Here is a 24738-nt window from a genome sequence, read left to right as displayed (position 1 = left end):
CTCGTACCTAGTGTATCAAAGCCAAAGTCCTGGTTGGTGGATGACATATGTGGACATTTAGGATAAATGAATGCACTATTTGGGACTTTGGACAATCATGTGGACCATTTCTGAGTTAACGAGTTGTTTTATATTGTGTATTTTGTTCGGAGGAAAGATAACATTGCTGTCAAGACAACTGTAGGTCCATGGTTTAAAATGTGTCTACTTTCTTTAGAAATTGACGTTAATTACGCGTTGCGCCACGCACTATGGTGGTGCAAAAGATATCCAGTTCCTTCCTTGCACATGCTCCTGACCAGTGCTGCTGAATGTACCAATGTCAAGTCACAAAGCTACGCACACAAACATATACCTCAAATATGCCAAAGTTGTGCGTATTGTTCCACGGCCACGGTGATTGCACTGGATGTCGTAAATTAGGCATTCCACAATCAACGAGATGACCTCGTTTATTAATCGTTAGAGTGCATTGTTATAGTACCTTCTTAATCACTGTCACCTCTTAAAACTATCACCTCTGTGTTTGAGGCCTGTGTGTTGGTGTGTCACTCACGACTGTCTGAATGTCTATTGTTTGAGATTTGCATGATGCGTAATGCTGGGGCGCTGAGTTTTATCAGCTGGGGAACCGGTCATGTAAGGCTATGTCCCAGGCTTTTATCTGTTATCTATTTAATCCAGTTGAGCGCATACAAAATGTTTTGTCCAAAGAGACGTTTACGGGTCAATCATGTGTATTAAAGTGGATATACCTCTTAAAAAAATATTCATCTGTGTCATTGCTGAGGGGAAGTCTTGGGAGAGACAGAAATTGACACTTTTCTGAGGATTTTATAGCAAATGTTTCATCTAAATCCGCCCATCAGACCTTTATTTTAAGCTGTACAGACAAGGACAGCTCTGTCCAGTTTCCCATCGTTTGAGAAGCTGCACGTGTCTCTTTTACGCACAGTAGATTCCCTCAATGTATGCGGATGTGCGCGCTCCCGTCCCTGGGGTGAAGTGTTATTGGCATTATAAAGGCATGTTTATCCACGGAGGAGATGAGAGCGCGGACGTCAGCGTCATTTGTGATGACAACCTTATCGAGCTCTCGGCTTATTGAGGGGACAAAAAATAAAGTCATCTATTAAAACATTGAGGTTTGGCTATTGACAAGGCTGGGGCCCCACTGGCCCTGTCAGCATTAACTCCTTAGTTCCCTAAGTCACAACGACGTGTCATCATCCCCACCTGACGACAAGATAAACTGTGAAAACACAGTCACACAGTCAGCTACACAATTTTGCTTTAACAAGAGCTATTACGTCAGGTTATGTTGTATTTACGCCTGATAGCTCCATCTGGTCTTTAATGATCGTGAATCGTGAGTTAATGAAGACTATGCTGTCTTTAAAATCAACTTACATTATGAATAACATTTATTAACAAATAAGTCTAAACTGGACTCTACACTGTAAATGTGTGTTTAGTTTTATTTTACCTGCCTTTTTCCGGGTAACCTATCCTATATTATTTTACTGTTTACATTCCTAGTGTACAGGCTGCGAGTCCATCATACGGGCAAAAAACGCCGAAAGAGCCATGATTAATGAGCGACGTTCACCTTTCGACCCACCTGCAGGAGCTGCTCTATTGGAGCGGTGGGGACCTGCTCAGTCTAATTCAGCAACAGCGAACAGCAGTAAGTTATGTAGCCAGCCCCTGTTGTATTATTCTCGTGTGATATTGTTAATGTGTGATATTATGGGTTTTTTCTCCATGGGGCAATGGTTGCCCTGAAATCTGTGACAAGGTTTGCTTGGTAATTTCAAACACCCTCATATGGTTGTTAGAGGAGTTGTTTAAATAGTAGTATAAATAGTATAAATAGTGAAGTATATACACAGACATGTTGCTCAATGGCCCTGTTTGTGTTTGTCAGGTCAACCTGCATGAGAATAAGGTGAAACATTAGGCTATCTAATTTATTACCAAAATAAATAAATACATAAAGTCAAAAGGATGTTTATGTGCTCTATCTTTATGATAAACTGTTTTGCTTTAGCAAAGAAATTACTACAATATATTTGTTTAATGTACGCTCAATTTAATGGAATATATTTCGCCCAATTTAAGCTGCTGTACTCTATTATATCAGCATTTCTGCTTATTTGTAAAATAATTATATTATAGAGCTATTGAGAAGTTTTGAGAAGAGATTCGATTTACGAGGCTGTATTAAAATAATTTTATTACTTTGAAATGTTATTGTCCCGCATTATTTTGAACAAAGGAATACACATTTTAAAATGCTGTAATTAGACTGATTTAAAAGTCAGTCACTTGTTAACATTTTAACAACTTATTAATTAAAATGTTTTTGATAAATTAGTTCTCATCAAAACTTATTATAATATCTTACACATACACATTACTTTGGACATGTTTATTTAATCTGCATAATTAAGTATGACAACGAGTTTAAAAAAGTGTGCAACCCTCGACAATCTTATTTTTTATATATTTTATGTTTTTTTTTTTAATCAGCAGCCAAACTTGTTTCACAGTGAGTCTTCAAATCTAAACATCTGGTGTCCTTCTATTTTGCTTGCAATTACAAATATCCCACTGTGACAACATTTTGGCACATTGTTAGGCTATTTAATTGGCCGCAGATTCTAATTTAATTTATATCTTCGTGTGTGCGTCCAAACCTGATAATATTAAAGATGTTAAATCAATTTAAATCTAAACAAAATAGAAGTCGTTGTAGAGAGGAACACAATAAAGAAAGTTATTTTCTTCTTACACATTTTAAACAGTTATTAGCAAAATGGTGTGTAGCCTGTTATTGGATAATATAGCCTAAATAGTACAAATGACAGTATGTGTTTCTGGAGACCCCAACAAACCATCTCGAGGACCCTTGGGTGTCATCGGACCCTACTTTGGGAAGTTTAAGCTCCACGGTTCTCCCTCCAGGCTCCCGTGCGCTATGCAGGAGCCACATAGAGGAGATCAGAAACGCAGCTGATCCTGAAAAGAAACCCCGGGGTCAATCCTCGGTCACAGTTTGAGTTTGTTGTCACAGCACCACCCACACCTAAACAACAGTTTACAGACCACACTGGGCAAACAAGCACCTCAGCAACGCAGTCACAGTCCAGCTCCGACGGCCTGTTTGACCATAACACCCTCATATTCGGTGCTTAATGCTCGAAATGACCTCAGCGCGGTAAAAGAAGGTCTGTCAGGACGTTTTTACTGGTCCGACCGCCAGAATCTGGCCCCGCGCGGCTGATGGTTCCCATTAAAGCCCTCGGATAAACACATGGACGAAGACAGATGTTTGACGAAAACCATTACGGCTTTGTGAGAGAGGAATAGATGTTTAAAGCTTTTGACTTAAGGAGGTGACGCAGATATTAGATGGAGAATGTATTTGCACGTCCTTGATGTGGCCTAAAATAGACGCGCGCCTTATGCCAACCACCATTTGTGCCACGGAAATGATTGGGATGCAACATATAAAAAAAATGACTTTTTGACTTTGGTCAACTAAGTAAGCACTAATTATAACTATAGGAACATACCGATTAGTCTGTTCCTTTGACATGAAGGAAAACAGTGAAATTTAATTTAAATGACATTCATCTACATTGTAATTGTAATATTCCACTAAAGAGATGGGGAAATACAACAAACATTCCGAAATTTTATTTTAAAAACAAGCAAACTGTTACGATATTTTAAATAAAATGGCTTGGGTTAAAATGTTTATATTAGACTTGAACTCAAACATGAATATATTTATATATCATATACAACAACAAAAAATATTTCGGATTGCAGAACAAGAAAGGTCGCCACAAAGCCTTATTTAGAAACGTTTTTTTTTTTTAAATATCAACTTGTAAAAAGGAAAATTGCGATTTGGTGAAAAAACAAAAACAAATGTATTTAAATTTCTTTTATAATTTCTTTACATATTCTTACATATATCTTAGCAAATGTGACCCGAATTAGATATTTAGAAGAGGTTTTTCACTTTGCAATACAGCAATTACAAGGAAACACAATTCCCCAATATTTAAATGAACAAATCAGGTTTCTAGGCTATACATTTACTTACGTTTTGGGCTTATATTATATTAGGCTATTCAATAATATACCATAATAGTAATATCTTAATTGTGACTTTGCCTGTGTTTTTTTTAGGATGACAGGAATCATTTCACCTTGCATCTTTTGCTCAGAACCTGAATCTATGCTGTGAAAAAGACACATTTCAAAAGGTTTTAAAAAGTTTCCTGTGCCTAGCTAAATGACAATAATGTTATTTCACTGTGGATGTGTTCCTAAAGACTGAATCAAAGCAGTGACTCATTTTCTCCAACAGTATCAGTGGACACAGTAAGATGATTTGTAACACACGAAAAAGGAAGCAGAGTTGACAGCAACACTCACATAAGCCACCACCTGAGAGTATACAGGTATTCATCTCATAACACACACACACACACACACACACACACACACACACACACACACACACACACACACACACACACACACACACACACACAGACACACACACAAGTGCAGTCAGATGTAAAAGACATTTGTACTGAGGTTGTTTGTAAACAAGTGTGCAAATACAGGTGCTTAAGGACATTGAAGTCACACACACACACACACACACACACACACACACACACACACACACACACACACACACACACACAAAGACAGAGAGAAATAGAGAGGAAATACATTTAAAAAGATTTTACCCCAAGTGTCAAACAGATTCTTCTGAAATCTCACCTTGTGTTGATTTCATTTTCTCATTTTTCTAGAGGCTTGTGTGTGTGTGTGTGTGTGTGTGTGTGTGTGTGTGTGTGTGTGTGTGTGTGTGTGTGTGTGTGTGCGTGAGAGAGAGAGTGAGAGACAGAAAGAGAGACATGGGATGAACAGCCTGTCTGTCAGGTGTTGATACTCACATTAGTCACGTAAAAAACAAAGAATGTCTTTTACATCTGACTGCATTTGTGTGTGTGTGTGTGTGTGTGTGTGTGTGTGTGTGTGTGTGTGTGTGTGTGTGTGTGTGTGTGTGTGTGTGTGTGTGTGACACTGCAAAGTTCAGAGACAATTACCAAGATAGAGGAAAATAGATGGGAGGATTTAGATGCAAACCAGAACACTTTTACAGGGAGAGGAAAAGACGTCAGAAAACATGTCATTGTACCACCTATGATAAATATCAATTTGATATTGCCATCAAACCGTATTGACTAAAGCTTTTCAGGTTCAGCCTCATTTCTCCTTTGTAATGGAGAAATCCTAGGTGTCCTATAGGGCATTATGCAAATGAAAGGTGCAGGGATTTGAGCAACAATGTAGTCAGTGTGTCCTTGAGGCCTCTGATCAGACTGTGCTTTTACACATAGATCTTAGTTGTGGTTTGTTTATGGTCAGCTATGGTACTCTGCTCTCAACACACAAAACAAGAGAGTGAGACAGACAGTTTCTTGGTCTAGTTGTGATTACACATTAGCAGACAGAAAGTGCTGGAAGCACAGAGAGGCAGAGAGGCAGAGAGACAGAAGTCACTCATCAGAGTAGTCGAGGTATTGGCACATCTGCGCTCATTGACCACTCCTCTGTTGTGATTGGCAGCCAAAATGAATTCCTCCATTGACAGATGTGCGTCTCCATGTGCCGATAAAGGGACGGAGCCGATAGAGGGATTGACAGTATGATGGAGGAAGAGAAGATGGGGAAAGAGAGAAGAGATGACATCATATGATTGTATGTATATGATGAAACAGTGACAGAAACAGTAACATGTGTTGTGGTGCTTAAAGTGAGGAAAGGCAGAGATGAGGTGGTAGGTTAGAGGCTGACTGTAGCGCTGTACTTCCACAGCAGAACTCACCTCAAAGAGTTGTCTGCAGTTTTCTTTCAAGCTCCTTTTGTCTGTTGAAGCAGTCCTGCTTGGCCAAATGGAGTGACTCAAAGTGAACAGAGGAGAGCACAGCTAGGACGCTTTAGAAGGTCTGAGGCCCAGAGGAGGAGAGAGGACTGGGAGAAGAGCAGTGGTCTAGAGACAGAGGTCCATCCATCACACATGTCCTGACCTCAGCTTGACCCCAGCATGGCAGCCAATGAGGCGCCCTCGCACTCTAAAGAAAACCCCCCACCACATACTCACATACCCACACACACATAGACACCCACGCACACACTTACCTACTCACACACACACACAGAAAAGATCGGGTGACGCTGAGTGGAGTCTGGAGGCTCTTTGTGTTGGTGGTCGTCGCTTCCCAGAATCCTTTGTTTTTTACGTGACTAATGTGAGTATCAACACCTGACAGACAGGCTGTTCATCCCATGTCTCTTTCTCTCTCTCTCTCTCTCTCTCTCTCTCTCTTATGCACACACACACACACACACACACACACACACACACACACACACACACACACACACACACACACACACACACACACACACACAGACCACTCAGGCAGAATAACTCTAGCCTACATGAATAATATACACGAATAAGACAAAAAAATACTTGTGACTTCTGGAAAACACCATAAAACAGTTGCAACTCTATATTGAAATTGTTCAAAAGAGAAATACTCTGTGTTGTAGCTTCATGTTGGCTCTATTGAGGCTTTTCTTAAGGCTACCTATTTTCATCACAAAAATGTTACCATATTACTGTTACAAAACCAATCCAGGTCAGTTTTCAATCTGTAAATTTGGGTGCATTCAAACTTTAAAATAGAAGATATTTTCTAAAAATCATACCCTTAAAACACTATCTGCGAACACATTTCTACAAATTAATTACAAATACAGGGCACTGGCCTCTCGATATGCTGGGCAGCAGATGTTACCACCACAACAATGTGAGGGCAATTTATACTTGTCTTACAAACATAGCATACATACAAAATCATTTAATTTTAGACTTGAAGCTTACAGTAATAAACACCATCTTCTCTTTGACGCTGAATAGAGTTCTATATTCTATTCTATAAAAAGAAAGGTCTTCTGCACAATAATGGCTGACATATGGTTTAAAACACCCATATCAATTATTCTTGTCGTTCAGTTAAACAACTCAAAATCCTTGACTTATTTTACAAGTGTTGAAATAGAAAACAAGACATTGTAGTTTAACAAGCAGACAGAAAAAGATTATGAGATATTTACTAATAGCTAATGTTACCTTAGCCCCGGTGACTGACCGCATGCAGCAATCCAGAGATGTCTTGTTCTCAACTGCTAACCAACTGAATGTAAGCTAAGCTCAGTGGCTGGCTAGCAGATAAGTAGACACAACTCAATTATATAAAAAACAAAGACAACTCTTAAGTTACCGGGAGGCACATTTCGCCACATTCAAGCTAATGCAACCCGCAGTTCTGAATGCACAGAGAAGAAATGTATAGCAAAAAAGTCACCACCAAATTTTCAAAGTAACTGAGCATTACTGCAATTGGTAACTGTAATGTCATTTTTCAAATTGTAATCTCTTACACTACTCATTACTGAAAAAAAGTAATCCCATTAATGTAATGCTGTCAAACAGGGATCTACAGTATGTGATGTAAGCCACCCGGGTGGCCTGTTTGTCCCACTGCATGTAGAATTCAAGATTTAAGATTCAAAATCCTTTATTAATCCCACAATGGGGGAATTCACACTGTTGCCGCAGAAAGGGATAAGAGGAAAAGTAGAAGACACAGATTAACACACAATAATACATATAATTAAAGAGAATAAATATTAAACTAGTAAAATGTATTTATAGTATTGCACTGTCACATTTTTTATTGCACATTTTATCAGTCCTGGTGTGTGTGTTTTGTCCATGTGGTCCACTGGGAGCAGTGCTCATTGTAGAGTCTGACAACAACAGCAGTCACAAAAGGAATTACTACATTGTTAGCCTTCTTTCAGCAAATAAAATAAAATAATGTCCATTTATCTTTCATATTCTCATTTTTTTGTCACAGGGAGTCAGATGATACATACGTTTTTGTCTTCAGTACGCAGTATGCCATAAATAGTCAGGACTATATAAAAAATAACCCTCAAATCGTATCTTTCCCTGGTCAAGCAAAGATGAGAAAAGGCCAGTTTCTTTGTACTGTATATACTGTGGTTTTTCATTTACTGTTGTGCCTTTTGTTTTGCTTGTTATCATTTCTTATTGAGCCAAAGATGTAAAACATAATCCCTAACCCTAAACTGCAAAACCTGACAGCCTTTACTGAGTACAGTAATAAGCGAGTACAGCCTGAGCCAAGCCTTTGATATTAAGGACCTGAGCCTTTGGTCTCATGAATAACTAGACGGGTAAAGTAGCATGTGTTAAAAATTGCCTCAAGGAGATAATTGCTAACATATCACAGAAAAAAACACAGAACCACAGTCACAACTTTTACACACAGACACAGCTCCTGGGCAGAAGAGAGGTTTCAGCACCTCAGTTTAAATGTCTCCATGTCAGGGAATATTTTGGGAGTGTGTGTGCGTTGGACTCTGCTCGGAGCGACGTGCAGTGATTGTCGGGATGTTTGAGCACACATGACACCGTTTTACCTGTGAACCACCTGTCAGTCCGCCCGATAGGAAGAGGAATGGTGCTCACGTGCGTTGTGACAGGAGACCACTGGAAACACAATCTGGGAGGATTAGGGAGCAATTTGTGCGTTAACTGACAGAAAATGGAGCGCTCAACCTCTTTGATGGTTGCTGACAAAGTTAGCAGAGCAGGTCACATCAAGAAATTGTGATCATTCTCTGCAAAGTTTGACACAGTTGTTGTGCTTGGCAAAATTTTTCCTTTTTCCAGTCGTTTGACTGACATGTTAAAGCATTTCTGTTATTAATAGCACTAATTGAAATTAACATATTTCAGCCTTCTTGAGCCCTTACATGAGCTGCCCCCTTCAGAAGCAAAGTCAAGTTAAGTGATCTCATCACTTGGCTGCTTTAGTGCAGTTTATGACTGTTTTCATGCCAGAAATTACACACAGCTGTAAAGCCAGAACGTATCTTAAAACAGGCAGTGTTAATACAGCAGCTTGTTATTGCAAAGAATGACAGAGATGTTTCAGTGACAGATGTAAGGCTTAGTGTAACTCTAAGCCTCTCGTTTGTAAACGCCCTGAAGCGCCTCACACTGTGGGAGTCTGAGAGGCAGAGTGAAACTATGCACTGATAGGCTGCCTGTCCCCTTTAGGCAAAGAGCAGTCCAGATTTGAATCTCACAACATTTCTAACTGTAAAGTTAGCAAGACAAATTGATTCTGATTAAAAATCTGTGAGATACGGTATGCTTATGGTTGTGTAAACATACCAGATGAAAGCTTCTTATCACGCTGTTGAAGTTGAGATGCTGACAGAGTAGCAGTGGCCATCAGAAAACCTCAGCCTACGTAAACTACGATGTTATGGAAGTGGAAGTCCTCCAAGTTCCTTGTTTTCCAGTCAATTTTCTGCATCGTTCTCCCCAGAGGTAACCATGGCCTGATTTCCCGAAAGCATCTTAAAGCTACGATGATCACTAGGAGGGAACTTCAACTTCTGCCAAGGCATGCCCTATCTCACAATATTAATGCAGTGTGAGTTTTCCCAGTCGGGAACTCATTTTCTTTTTATTATTCTGACACCACATGAGTGCAGCACAAATGCCCTTTCTCGCAATGTTAACAAAAGTGAAAAATAATTTGTGTATCTGTCCCGTGATTCAGATCAGTTACACATTTTAATGGGTTTTTCCTTGGCCCATGCTTCACCCTTCAAGTTCTATGAAAAACGGGCCAGTAGGTTTCCCGTAATCCTGCTGACAGACAAAGAAACCAACCATAAAACAGAAAAACCAAACTGAAAAGATAACCTCCTTGGCGGAGGTAATAATAAAACCCGTCTTATGATAGCTTCTTACAATTGCAAGGTGTAAACATGCTCTAACAAATTATGATATCAATGAGCCATGTTATACTGTGAATATTTTTAACTTTTTTCACCATACTATACTATGACTTTTTTGATCATTTTTTTCGACATACTATCCTAAGGCTTTTTATCACTTTTTTCGACATACTCTACTATGACTGTTTTCAAAATACAATAATTGGTTCAATGGTGGCTCAGTGGTCAGCACAGCTCCAACTAGCACCAGCAAATTGGCACTTCAGTCTCTCATCCTTGGTTTGACCCCCAGTCTGGGCTGGGGCATTTTTGTGTGGAGTTTGCATGTTCTTAAAGACTTTCTATAACATACTATACTATGACTTTTTTTAAATCAATTTTTCGAGATACTATTCTATGGCTTTTTATCACTTTTTTCGACATACCATACTATGACTTTTTTTCAACATACTACACTATGACTGTTTTCAGACTCTGACCTTTGGTTCTATCCCCAGTCCGGACTGGACCTTTTAGTGTGGAGTTTGCATGTTCTTCCAGTTTTCTTTGGCATACTATACTATGGCTTTTTATCACCTATTTTCAACATACTATATGTTTACTTTTTTTAATTACTTTCATCAACATACTATACTATGACTTTTTTTAATCACTTTCATCAACATACTATACTATGACTTTTTTAGCACCTTTTTAATATACTATACTAAGACATTTTTTTTCTCACTTTTTTCAACATACTATACTATGGTTTATTTAGACATACTATACTATGGCTTTTTCACTTTTTTCGACATACTATACTATGGCTTTTTTGTCACCTTTTTCGACATACTATACTATGGCTTTTTTCAACATTTTTTGTAAAAAAAGAGCCAAAGTATAGTATATCGGAAAAAAGTGATTAAAAAAAAGCCAGAGTATAGTATGTTGAAAAATGTGATAATAAATTCATAGTATGGTACGTGGAAAAAAGTGATCAACGAAAACAGTGATAAAAATGTCGTAGTATAGTATGTTGAAAACAAGTGATAATAAAGTCATAGTATAGTACATCGAAAAAAGTATTGAAAAAGCCATAGTATACTATGTCAAAAAAGTGATTAAAAAGCCATAGTATAGCATGTTGAAATAAGTGAAAAAAGCCATAGTATAGTATGTTGAAATAAGCCATAGTATAGCATGTCAAAAAAAGTGAAAAAAGTCATAGTTCAGTATGAGGAAAAAAAGCCATAGTATAGTATGTCGAAAAAAGTAATAAAAAAAGCCATAGTATAGATATATAATGTCGAAAAAACACATATGTGGCTGGAGAAGACTGGGATTGAACAGCAAACCTTCTAGGTAAGTGGAAGAAAGCAATAGTATAGTTATGAAAAAAAGAAGCCATTTTCGTGATCTCACGCTTTGGAGATTCAAGTCCTGGACCTTCTTGCTGTGAGACAACAGTGCTAACCATTGAGCCACCATGCTGTTTTTCTGTACTATGACTTTTTTGTGACTTTTTTCAACATACTATACTATGACTTTTTTGTAACTTTTTCAACATACTATGGCTTGTATGACTATACAGGCTATGACTTTTTTATCACATTTTTTGACATACTATACTGACTTTTTTTCAAAATTTTCAACAAACTATACTCTGACTTTCTTTGACATATTATACTTTGCAGATTCAAACCCTGTACTTTCTTGCTGTGAGGCAACAGTGCTAACCATTTTTGAACATACTATAACAATACTACTATTTTTGTGACTTTTTCGACACACTATACCAGGCTTTTTTGTGACTTTTTTCGACATACTATACTATGACTTTTTTTCGATATACTGTACTATGACTTTTTTTTTCAAAAATGTCAGCATACTATGACTTTTTTCGACATACTATTCTATGAATTTTATGACTTTTTTTACTATATGTCTTTTTTTCGACATGCTATCTTATACTTTGCAGATTCAAATCCTGTACCTTCTTGCTGTGAGACAACAGTGCTAACCATTGGGCCACCATACTGCTTTCCTGTACTGTGACTTCTTTGTGACTTTTTTCAACATACTATACCAGGCTTTTTGTCACTTTTTCCGACATACTATACTATGACTTTTTTCGATATACTGTAATATGACTTTTTTTTCGATATACTGTAATATGACTGTTTTCGACATACTATACTATGACTTTTTTTCAAAATGTTCAACATACTATGACTTTTTTTTCAAAATTAACAACATACTATGACTTTCTTTTCAACATGCTAAACTAACTTTTTTCAACATACTCTATACTATGATGTGTTGGTGACTTTCTTTGACATGTTATATTTTGTGGATACTAACCATGTACCTTCTTGCTATAAGGCAACAGTGTAAACCATTCGGCCTCCATGCTGCTTTCCTGTACAAAGACTTTTTTTGTGACTTTTTTCGACATACTAGACTATGACTTTTTATTAAAAATTTCAACATACTACACAATGACTTTTTTTGACATATACATCATGGATTTGAACCTTGTACCTTCTTGCTGTGAAGCAACAGTGCTAACCATTGGGCCACCATGCTGCGTTCCTATGCCTGACGTTTTTGTGACTTTTTCGACATACTATACTATGGCTTTTTTATGACTTTTTTCAACATAGTTTAGCATATGTCTTTTTTTCTACATGCTAAACTATGACTTTTTTCAACATACTATATACTATGAGGTTGTTGTGACTTTCTTTGACATCTTATATCACTTTTTTCGACATAAATAAAAATACTATGCTATGGTTTTTTTGTCGCTTTTTTGTCACTTTTTTGATATACTATACTTTGGCTTTTTTTTTTACAAAGAAATGTCAAAAAAGGCATAGTAGCTATAGTATGTCGAAAAAAGTGAAAGTCATAGTATAGTATGTAGAAAAAAGTGATAAAAAAGTAATAATAGTATGTCGAAAAAAGTGATAAAATAGTCATAGTATAGCATGTCGAAAAAAAGTGAAAAAAGTGAAAACCCCATAGTACAGTGTGTCAAGTAGCAGTAAGACTGATCAAAGCAGATTGTGTACTATAGAAAATGCAGCAAACTAGAAGCTCTAACTGCTCATAATAATATCGTAATTACTTTGCGTGGATGTTGTTGTAAGTTTGTATTGGAATGCATTACATTTAAAAAACTAACTAGCCATCAGTCTTAGAGTTTCATTGGTGTATTTTCCTGTTTTGGGAGGAGCTACTTGACCCTATAGATATCAATTAATTGAAATAACCCTGGCTAAGCCTAACATACCGTCAAAGTGCCGGTACAGATGTACACATAAGATTGCATGACTCTGGTACCAGAAAATAATTGTAAAAACTCCCCAGAAACCAAACCAAACAGTGAAAGAGAATAAATAGCAAAGCAGACATGTGCTTGGAGTGTGTGTTTTGTACCAATTGCACAAAGGTAGGCTACTTTGTGTGTGTGTGTGTGTGTGTGTGTGTGTGTGTGTGTGTGTGTGTGTGTGTGTGTGTGCGCGCGCGTGCGTGCGTGTGTGCCAATTGCATAAAGGTAGGCTACTTTGTGTGTGTGTGTGTGTGTGTGTGTGTGTGTGTGTTAAAGCCAGCTGACCTCTCCAATACCACATGCTCACCTGCAGACAGCTGGACAGTCACCCTCAACAACAACCCCCTTCTCTTCCTCCCCCTCGCTCGTTATCATTTGAGCTCCACAGAGACTGTTCTAATGACAGCGCTTGTCTATAATGTCGTCGAGCACGGCTTGTGTACGTGTGTGTGTGTGTGTGTGTGTGTTACTCTGTGTTTGTGCGCGTTTGTGAACCCGTACGGGTGCATGTTTGCCCTGTAATGACAGCGGCTGTCTATAACGGCTCGTCCTGGCAGGGATCATTCGGTCCTCCCTCTCTCCCACGTCCGCTGTCCGGTGTCACCCGTGTCCGGGTGGACGATGATGTGATCTTTAGTCCCCTCTGCGATCTATAGACTGGCATTTGGCTCAGGGAGCGTCCCCCGCCATGACATGCATGCTAAAGCTTTCCGCTGTTCTGCCGATATATCCCTACTTACCTCCCCTAACATGAAGTTAATGCCAGCCAGCGCAATATTCCGACAGGCAGCATTAGATACCGGAGTGGCAGTTAGCCACTTAAGTTCCAGCCCCTGTAGGGAAAAGTAGGCTATAACGTTAGATGGTTTGTGGATGTATGAATGTGTAGTGCAGCGTGTTTTTTTGTCGGTGTGCAATAGTTGTTGGATGCCAAGAACTTATATCATTTGTGCATATTATTAAAGAACCATTTCATTGTTGTTGAATGTTACTTGTATTGAGGCAAACGGTTTAAAGTAGCCTACTCCCATTAAATGCCATTTTCTCTGCTTATAGTCAAGCTCAAACTCTTTTCAACTCTCTTTTACAATACCTACTGTATTATTCACATACTGCAGTCTCACAGGCAGTCAATAAACTGATGAGGCAGCTACCTCAAAGATAGCATACACCAGAAGAAATGAAAATTAGCAAGCATAGCATTTCTACAAATAGCGGAACATGTAGATGCCAATATTGTCATTGAACTATTAAACCAGATTGGTGGTTGAGGCAAGAGGTTAACAGGTACCGCCAAAGATACCATACTGCATAGGTTTGGATTTATGGTTAAGCTTCAGATTTCTGTTGTTGATAGCACCACCACTACTACAGACAGATGTGTTGTATGTGATCAGGCATGCCTTAAATTATTCTACTCACAGTAATTGGGTTTACTTCTTTCATTTACTTTGTGATAGGAGCAACAGTGGAAAAATCTCATTTGTTTCATTACTGAATATGAGACTATTCTGTGCCGTTGCAGTGTTTAAGGTGTTTACAGTGTTGGCGATAGCATCTCTTGTCATGTTCATTTTTGTGTATCCCATACTACTCATACAGTGACATGACTTGTTTTGGTTCTTTTATATGTGACACTGGCAGTATTCATTGTTCTCCCTGCAGAAACCCCTATGTTGATTATATTAATTAGGGAGCACCCAACTATTCTGCCAAATAAAACTGTATATTCATTTGTGCAATGAGCATTTCAATACAATTTAAGTTCCTGCATCTTCTGATGAGTCTCTAACGAATATGGGAAACAACAGGCTGCAGTTTAAGACAGAACATTGTCATACAGCAGTCTAGCAGAACTATAGGGCACAATGGAGTGGCCTGTGCTAGAATACTAATCAATAAACTTTTATGTAAATATTATGTTAATGCTACCTACCTCTGACACTATACAAAACCGATTAAATCCATGCCCAGTTCATGAAACCTTTCACATATTCTATATAGTGTTTGTAATGTCTTTAGGACATATATTCTAGCTAGGCCACTGAAAGCAATGTGTTTTGCATTTGCATTTTATAAACTACATGTGTTTTGTGTGCAAAAACCTAATTTGTTAAGTGACTAGTAACTAAAGCTGTCAGATTAATGTAGTGGAGTAAAAAGTATAAAATGTCCCTCTTAAATGTGAAGGCGTAGAAGTAGAAAGTGGCATGAAAAGACTCAAGTAAAGTACAAGTACCTCAAAATCAAGTAAATTACTTACTTACTTACTTACTTACGTACTTAGTTACATTCCCCCACTGGTCCTATGGACAATGCTGTTAAAATAAAAATGATCGTACAAACTCTCACTTTAAAGTAGATGAGTTTCTTTAAACGTAACGGTGCTCATTGAGTTTCCTTTATGTTCATATGTGTTTGACCATAGAAAGTCTCTATGTCAACCCGTATGATCTTATTATATTGACACATGTTCTGTTTATGCGTCCATGTGTTTTATCTCTAATGTAGGCTTATAAGCTCTTTGGTGTGCCATTCTGTGTGTGTTTTGCCTGGTGGTTGTGGTCCTGAGGGACTGGCTGTGTCAGCTCCTGCATTGATGCCATCACACTCTCATCTGCATACCTGACAGCACAGACCTTCTTCCATCCCCCTTTCCTCCATCTCTTTCTGTCTGTGTGCTTCCTCCAATGCAACCTTTTGATGTACTTTTCGCTTTTCCTTATTTACCTTTATTGGTTGTTCTGCCTTAGTCTCTCTCTCTCTCTCTCTCTCTCTCTCTCTCTCTCTCTCTCTCTCTCTTTCTTTCTCTTGTTCTTTGCTTTCTCACCCCCTTGCTATTTCTCTCTGGGTCAATACTGTGTGTGTGTGTGTGTGTTGGGGAATCAGCGGCAGCAGTTTCCAGATAAACACCCTGTTAGCAGGATTATCCCTGTTGTCCTAACAATGTAAACCTGGGATTAGGCTTGACTCTCCAGGGATATAAATGTGTGAATGTTTGTGTGTGTGTTGTCCTATGCCCGCTGCCTAAAACAGGCTGCCTTTCATATCATGTAAGGTCCAAATAGCTCACTGCACATAGGAACAAGTCACTGGAGGCAGTGTAATTCATGTTTGTGTGTTTAAGGTGTCAAAATGCATCTGTACATTATATCTTTTAAGTAATTTAACTAACTGTAATAAAATCTATGATGTTGAAACATTTTCTTGCCATGGACACTGTAAGCAGCATGACCTCTGAAATGTTAAGTAAACAAAGTAACAATAAAGGTGCTGTACTCAATATTCAGAAAAAAAAGTGGTCTGGAATTGCTTCCACAGGCTCTCACAGAACATTCCCCAACATGTGAAATTCTGTTTATGCTTTCATGGCCCTGTGCATCAGATACTGACGCATAAGGCACTCACAAGGCCAAAATGGCTATCAAAACAAAGAACAGAGAAGCTTGGATTACAACACACACACACACACACAGGGAGTGTAACTTCATTCTCTGCCCAGGACACCATTACTCCACTATATCTTTACATAGTTGTTTACTGCTATATTAATGTTCTGAATATCGAGTACAGCCCTTTTAAGTATTTCTCACCAAAATGCGTTGTGTCTATCCTTGAGCAAATGGGCATATTTTCTTCCTCAAAAAACAAAGTCAATTGCAAATCCGATGTTTTGAAAATCGTAAATAGTGCTAGCAGTCTTCTTCTTTGCTTTTGCGGGTGCATTGCTACGCTTCTTGTCACATTGCTGCTGCTTACTGTCAATCAGTGGAATAGGGTGAAACCAGCAACAGGAATGTTTATTGCATCAGCCACTCGGCCTGTGCACGATACAGATAAAAAGGGGACCTACTCGTAAAAAACATTGCTTCAGAGCACCACAAGTGGTCAAAAACTCCCCACGGTACCTCTAAGGTTCATTGAGACCACTGTGTTAAAAATACACAAGAGGTTATGTTGGTTGTGGAACGACACATAATTGACATTAATGTGGGGCTGCCTCTTTTCATGCATTGCAAATACCTGTATGAACATGGCCTTAGGCTTTCCTCACATGGAATCATGTTATGGAAGTAAGGGATTTTCAAAGATAAAATATCTGGAAGATGTTTTTATAACGTATTTTTCTGGAAAGTTTCTTTGTTTTGCTGTTTTTGTTTAAATCAGAATCAAACTGTCACTAGAAACACATTATTTACATTAACTTACGTAGAGATCATGATGAATCGACAAACCACCGTTCTTAGAGCCCTGGGTAACGAAACTTTGGGCGAAAGGGGGCGGAAGAGAAATACGGAGTAAAGGGCTGGTTGAGAAGGCGGGGCAAGGGCTGTGGTGGCGATGAGGAGGTGAGAGGTTAAAGGTCAGGCCCCCTAGTGATATCTCCTGTGCCAGAGAGGCAGTCACGACCCGGTCAGCGGAGGTTCAGGTGTCAGAGAGTGACGACTGACTGACGAGACCTCTCCTGTGCTCCGTCCCGGTTGGACCTTTCATCCTTCCTTCTCTCCCTCTCCCTGTCACTCCTCCGTGACCCATCCCTCCCTTCCTTCAACCGCTACCCTCTTCGCTCTCTTCACTCTCTATCTGCCCAGAGAACCCCCAACCCTGTCATCTTCTCATCCTTCCCTCCTTCCTTTCCCCCCACTCACCTTCTTTTTCACCCCTTAAGCTAAACATTACCACAGGGTTTCACTCGGCAGGCCAGGCTGACTGGGGCAGCTCTCTGTGGAGCTGCCTGTCTTTAGTCCACCAGCATTCAACTCACACAGCTTACATTCACACTCACACAGAAACATGCAAATACTGCACACATATGCACACAGGTTGTTGGCAGGAGCACATGTAGCCTACGCTGTGCTGCCAAACCTACAGGAACATCTTGAGTATTTGAGTTTCCAGTTTTTACATACTGGGCCTATTTTTCTAGTTGTTGCTATCATGCCTGTCGGTTATGAAAACATTGTAATTACTGCTGCTTACATGGACAGCACTAGGCAAAGACTCTACTTGAGGCAAACATATGACCCTGAGTATGAAAGACGATTTCTATTATAATGGTCTGTTTTATTGCTGAGCTTCTTTGTTATTTGAAGTTCCAGGAATGCCCTACCATACCTCCTTTAGGAAGTTTGGACCTGCAACATCAACTGATAGAGACTTTGTTACAATGAGTATCCAGAGAACAATTGTTGAGTCACTGCTATTGAGTCCATTAACCTCCACAAACATGTTATGGTCATTGTGCACTGTACTTTAATTTATTGCAGCTTTAACACATATAGTAGCCATTTTCATCTTGTGGTGCATCCATTAAATCAATATTACCACAATACCTGGCATTCATTGGGGGGGGGGGGGGTTGGAATTGAGCAGCCCATTTCATCATCTATGACTATTTCATAATTACTGCACACTGTATTACCAAGAATTAAAACAACATGCAACAGTGGACACTTATATGTTATTGACTGACCTGGTCTTGCTTTCTACAGTATCTTCAAATAGACTACTGTCAAGGCATGGTCAAGGTTTTGGCAAATTTAACACCTGGTCAAGGTTAGAGAAGGACTGTGGTTATGGTTTCTAAAACATAGGTGACCTTTAATTTCAGGTGTGTGATATGTGACATGAACTCCAGTCTACTGCATGAAAGTCAGATTTCTTACACATTATCCACCTGATCTCCACACCCTCTCTATGTTGCTACACAAAGCGCACACTACTTTCTGGTTTGGCACTGAACGTCGGAAGTAAATCGTGTGGTGCAGAATTGTCCAATATGAGCATAATTCCAATGAATACTGGGTTGGGCCTCAGACAGATCTTAGGATCTATTTCTTAAGGATATACATGCACACTAATAAGCTGAAAGCATCTACTTTGCATTATTGTGGCAGCACGTGTCTCAGATCACTTTGAGGCAGTCTGTGAGGATTTAATTAGCAGAATAAGACCGTTAGCTAATGGCATGTACCTGCAGCTCTATCAAAAGCTCAAATAGTTTAACATTTTTGATGGACTGATACGCACAATTTTGACACACTGTACATTGTCAATCATGTAATTCAGCAAGTGTCCTTAGAAATACATACGTATATATATATATATATATATATATATATATATATATATTTCTAATACAGTATATTGTCACTTTTGTTTTTCCAAGGCTCATGATAATAATGAGGTCTCAAAATACAGTACAATATTTTTATTTAAGTATTTTTTTTTCTTATTACATCTAGTGGGGGAACAGTATTTCCTATCTACCATCTCACGTCTGCAGAACGGACCTCACCCTGAAGGTATGGACAAGCTTCTCATCACTCTCTTACTGTCTCATCATCGTGTTGACTGGCTGGCACGCCTAAGGACACCAGACATACAGAGATAGGCGCTCGCAGGTATGCACGCACAGACATACACGTTGGCAGGTGCAGGCTGCATGAAGGGCTGCCAGTCGTTTCGTCTGTGTTGCTTTTCGTTAACTTGTCTAATACAATCAAAGACTGTCAACAAGAGTGACAGAAGGAGAAAGAAATGGAAGACAAGGAGCAGGAGAGAGAGATCGCCTCCTTCTTTTCACAGAGATGACTATGTGCATGCAGCTGCATCTACAAAGAAACTTCCTTTTTCTTTCTGATAACATTGTTTCTGGCCCTTTGTTGCTTCTGAAATGTCCTCGGGGCGTTTTGCACACACGCACAAATGCATCACATGCACACTCACATACAGGTGAGAAAATGCAGTGATCGAAGCATGAGTGCTCTGGGCGGCATACAGTCAGCTCATCATATATCTCCAGAAGCTCACACCTGCATGTTCCAAAAAAACATTTAAAATGCTTACTGTTGAAAAGCGGAATTTGCAGCATTGCAATCCGGACGTTTAGTGAAATGCCACAGCTCAATGAAATAACAACAGAATACATTCACCTCTCTGCATAAACCAATGGCTTATTTCTTTGCTTTCGGGAGGCGTGTCACTCTGCTAAAGGTTAAAGGGAAGATATTCTAATCAGGGACTCTTTACAGAGCAGCAGCTCAATAAGGTCAACTAGTGTCACAACATTCAGGTTGGAGGGAGGAATGCGCGCGTACAAGTGTGTGTATATGTGTGCTAGTGTGATGTGTTACTTTGTAGTCATCCTCTGCTTACCTTTCTGTTGCTCGTGCAGTGCTTCATTTTTTTAATTTTTCTCTTTTTCTAACGTTGTTTGCTTTTATCTTGCCCATGACAACACTAACACTAGACACACACACACACACACACACACACACAAATACATACACTGAGTCACATGCAAAGCACTGGTGTCTGACGGGGTGATCCGCCGGCCAATCGGCTGTATTGATTATTGGGCCAGGGGAGGTTGGTGGAGCGGCAGCAGTAATTAGGGCTTTTTGGTGTGGATTAGCCAAGAGAAAAGGTCACCCGCTCAACATCAGTGGCAGGACCACAGGCAGGGACAGGGAGGGGTGGACGGGTGGAAGGGACTGTCCCCAAATGTGATGACCATGATTGGCAGGGCCATGTATGTAAGTAGCATGTAATGTATGTAAGCACATGCAGAAATTGAGTGACAAAGGATAATGCAATTTTACTACAACGTCCGTACGTTTTTTCTCCATCATTTTTTTGTGGTTTTAACAGTGTACTCACTGGTTTATTGGCCTTTCTTTACACCACTCACAATCGTCTTTGGTGGCGCTAAGCGCTGGACGCAGCGAGCGTGGCTATTCAAAATAGTCTCAGGAAGGAACTTGTTTTGGTGGAACATTTGCACCCTAAAAAAACCTGCCACATACAATATTAACATGAAGTTAGCTGTTCACACAACACAGTAACGCAAGCTATTCAAATTAGCTGGATACATGGTTAAACGTAATTTGCCCTTACCATTGTATTGCCGTGTGTATTTTGTTCATAGCAAATCCCCGCCAATAGGTACCAAAACGTCAAAAGTTAAATGTATTCTTTGTAAATCTTTACGATCTTTCCCCAAATTAACCAAGCAGGCCTGCCTTGTTGCACGATCTAAGTTTTCTTTAAAACTTGGCATTTTCAGCCTATAATGTTGCTCAGAGGTTCCAGTTAATGTTGCTCGATCCCATAGTTCAATCTGACTGGAGTTTCAAGTGAACGCAAAGAAAGCAGAAAGTGAGGGACAACCGGAGGAACTACCGGTGGCATCGGAACTATCCCGTAAATGAACCATCGTTGATTTAGACTATCACCAAAGTAAATGCTAAGTAAAATATATGGGAACACAGTGAAAATCTGACAGGGCAAGAAACTTAAATAGGTTGTAAACAAGGTTTAGAAAGACTTTACTTGGAGGTCAAACTGTAAGTGAGCTCACCCATAATATCAGTAATAATCTCCCTTTGCACAGGAAAACTGTGTGTACAGAACTACAATAAATGAGGTATGTTAAAGTTAAACCAAGTACAAATTACAAGTAAAGAGTATTCCCTCTTTGGAATTGAGGGTTTTATCCACTGTGACTTATTTGCAATTGAGCTAGTAAGTACAAGGTTATCATAACCGGTATGACCAGACCATGCAAGGACATGTGACTATTATACTGTAATGACATGAACATGGCTTTAAATGACACATTTGAATTCTGTTACAACTTTTCCTCTGTCTCATTCTCTCTCTCTCTCTTTCTCTCTCTCTCTCTCTCGCTCACTCTCTTTCTCTCTCTCTCTCTCTCCAGACCTGCAGGTTGACTTCTCAGTTGTATGACAAGTCTGAGTGTATCTTAGAGGGTCACAACCCTCCCAGGCTGGGACCTGGACAAACAGGACTGAGGAGCTACAACAGGACATGGAATGTCCCTTTTGTTTTTGTCTTGTTTTGCTTTTTGGTTGAAAAGGTGAACTTGCCGAAGCAAAAGAAAACATTTTCTTGGCAACATATGAGGCCTGAGTTTACATAATAAACATTATGTGACTGTAACAAAAAATATAAAAGCTCAGGCAGTGCTCAGTTATAACTGAAGATGCATTTTTCTTTTGTTTCTCTTTGTGATTGTCATATTATAAGCCACTGAAGATGTGATTTAGTTTAAAACCTCTTAACAAACGGCTGCATTTTCAAGCTTTTTGGTCTAAACGACATACCCAAATTAAAAGTGGTACAGCTCCCATATACTTTGACACTCAGGGATGTGCCTGGTATCATTGGAAAGGAAACACTCTCAAGTTTTTGTTACAAGTGTCACAGTGATTCCAGGCCTTACTGACACAGAGTTACAGAGGCTAGAATGGAGGGTTTTTATTTCCGTCCAAGTCATACATCTGTAAAATTATTAAAATACACTTCTGTAAACACATCTAGTGAGATACAGACAACACAAGGTCATAGCCACATGTCTCAGCTTACTACAGAAAAAAATCCAGAAGCCAAAAGACTCAAACATGCCTTTTTTTCTACATATATGTCTGTGTGTTTTTCTGATTTCCATTTCAAAAGTGCAAAGAAAAAAGCCAATAAAGTACAAAATAAAACACTTCTCAAATACACAAACACACCCACATCAATCATACACATTCTTGAAATAACTATATACATAAATATATAGAAATAAGTAATTATACATTGCACAGGGTGTCATATGCTTATAGGAGGCCCTGTTTTTGCTTTGACACAGCTCCAGCCATTACAGGGTTAAAATTTCAAAGGCATATTTCGTATCTATCGACTTGTCTGCTCATTGGCTAAAAATGTAGACGGTCTCATAGCATTTAAATCTAACTGGTCCGAGCAAATGTCGATCGTTTGCACGTGTGTGGGCTTAATGGAATCCTGAGAGTCTAAGCTTTCAATTGGTGTGTCGCATGGCTGTATATTTTGAAGATTTAATGCTTTAAAGTTATAAAAATGTTTATGAGTGGAGGTTACAGCGACGCCACAGCCACAAGGTGTCCCATACACGGTACAGTGACCGTTAAGAGATTAAGAGCAGCCCTTTTTCTTTATGAACATATTTTTGGTGTTAGCACAGCCACTTGTCTGTATGTCCCAAATGATATATGTTCTATGCGCCTGGTACCATATGGAACCAATTGTTTCTTAATAAAAAAGCCAATGTGAATGATTAAGAAGGTGTCTGCTTGTCTGCATGTGTTAGCTCCCCTTCCTTTGCTCCACAGCAGCTCAGTGTGAGGCAGCAGTAGCTGTGGCAGATTAGGGGAGGGCTGGTTTTGTGCAAAGCTGCAGCAATCCTAGTGGTGGAAATGCAGAAGAGGCACTACATTTCTACAAAACCAACCAGACAGGAGTGCTGATTGAGAGAGCTTGTGCATGAGTTTTGCTTTGCATTGCATGGCCTTGTATGTGTGATGGTGGTGGGACTCGCATGCAAAATAAAAATTAAATTTTTCTGTGTCCGTCTATCACAGACAAACACACAACAAGCTATTGCGTGTGCTCACTTATATGTGTAAGTGCATATCACAGTGTATTCACTTGCACATGTGGGCTTCCTATGTATGTCATGCATGATTTGTAAATATCAGTGGAAATGTCATGCCAACAGAGGTTCTTAACAAGTGTTGTGTTGTGTGACAATAAAGGACATACAACTGTGAGCCGAGTCAGAAACAAATGTGCGAAGGCCAAGCAAACCTTATATCCTCCAAAACAGACTGCATTTGCCTTTCAGATTAATGTGAACACAGTAAGTGTGGCAGATCTGTATCCTGACGCCCTTCTGCTGCTGCAGTGTATAGCTGAATATTTGACACAAGAAAACATGAAATGTTTACAATGACTGTAGGGGAATAGGATTGTCCAATGATTAGCAATTTGATGCATCTTATAACTACATGTGCATGATTACATTTTAATCTACAAAGTCAACAAGCATTACAACATCTGCAGATCGTAGCACCCATTGCCAAACACATAATTCCTGTAATACCATTTCTGTTGTCACAGCAAACTGGTGTTGATGAAGACTTTGTTGAGATTTGATTAGGTTTTCATGACAAAGGTATGAAGCCTTGATCTTGACTGATTGTGTTTTTGCCAGATAATCTGTTGTCCCAGTGCCCTGACCATATAAAGCTAACTATATGGCACACATAGTGGCAGGATAGGCAGGGCAGCCAGGGATCATCCGGACTCTGCACAGCTCCTGCATTAAAGAGTTCACTAGAGGGTCAAAAGTGTCACCACATACATCATAGCTGTAGCAGAACGGCACACATGGTTGCCATGGTGATCGGCCATTTTCCCCCCACTGTGCTAAGCCAAACAGTGGTGGGTGTGTGCCGAGATACGGGAAAAGACAAAAAGGATTGTGTTGCCCGGTCTTATGTATTGTTCAGGGTGTTTGTATGTGAAGTGTGTTTATTTGGTCAGGCGTATTTTGGTTACTCCTAAAGAGACACATGTGTACCTTCCTGGTTTGGTCTTACTATCTGTGGTCTCAGCTGTACTCATCAGAAGCGCTGTGCAACAAT

The 24738-nt window shown here is 39.3% G+C and overlaps 1 long non-coding RNA gene across 1 annotated transcript; it reads left to right on the top strand.

Moving 5' to 3' along the window:
- Positions 1 to 5536: 5536 nt before the first annotated feature.
- LOC144529384 (uncharacterized) lies at positions 5537 to 23855 on the top strand. Its single transcript, XR_013502984.1, has 3 exons — positions 5537 to 6344; positions 19510 to 19668; positions 21987 to 23855. It is a non-coding gene; the product is annotated as an uncharacterized LOC144529384 (long non-coding RNA).
- Positions 23856 to 24738: the final 883 nt, after the last annotated feature.

The sequence above is a fragment of the Sander vitreus genome, chromosome 14 (genome assembly GCF_031162955.1).
Source record: "Sander vitreus isolate 19-12246 chromosome 14, sanVit1, whole genome shotgun sequence".
Classification (NCBI taxonomy): Eukaryota; Metazoa; Chordata; class Actinopteri; order Perciformes; family Percidae; genus Sander; species Sander vitreus.
The sequence above is the reverse complement of the archived record's forward strand: the minus strand, read 5'-3'. Positions and strand labels throughout refer to the sequence as shown.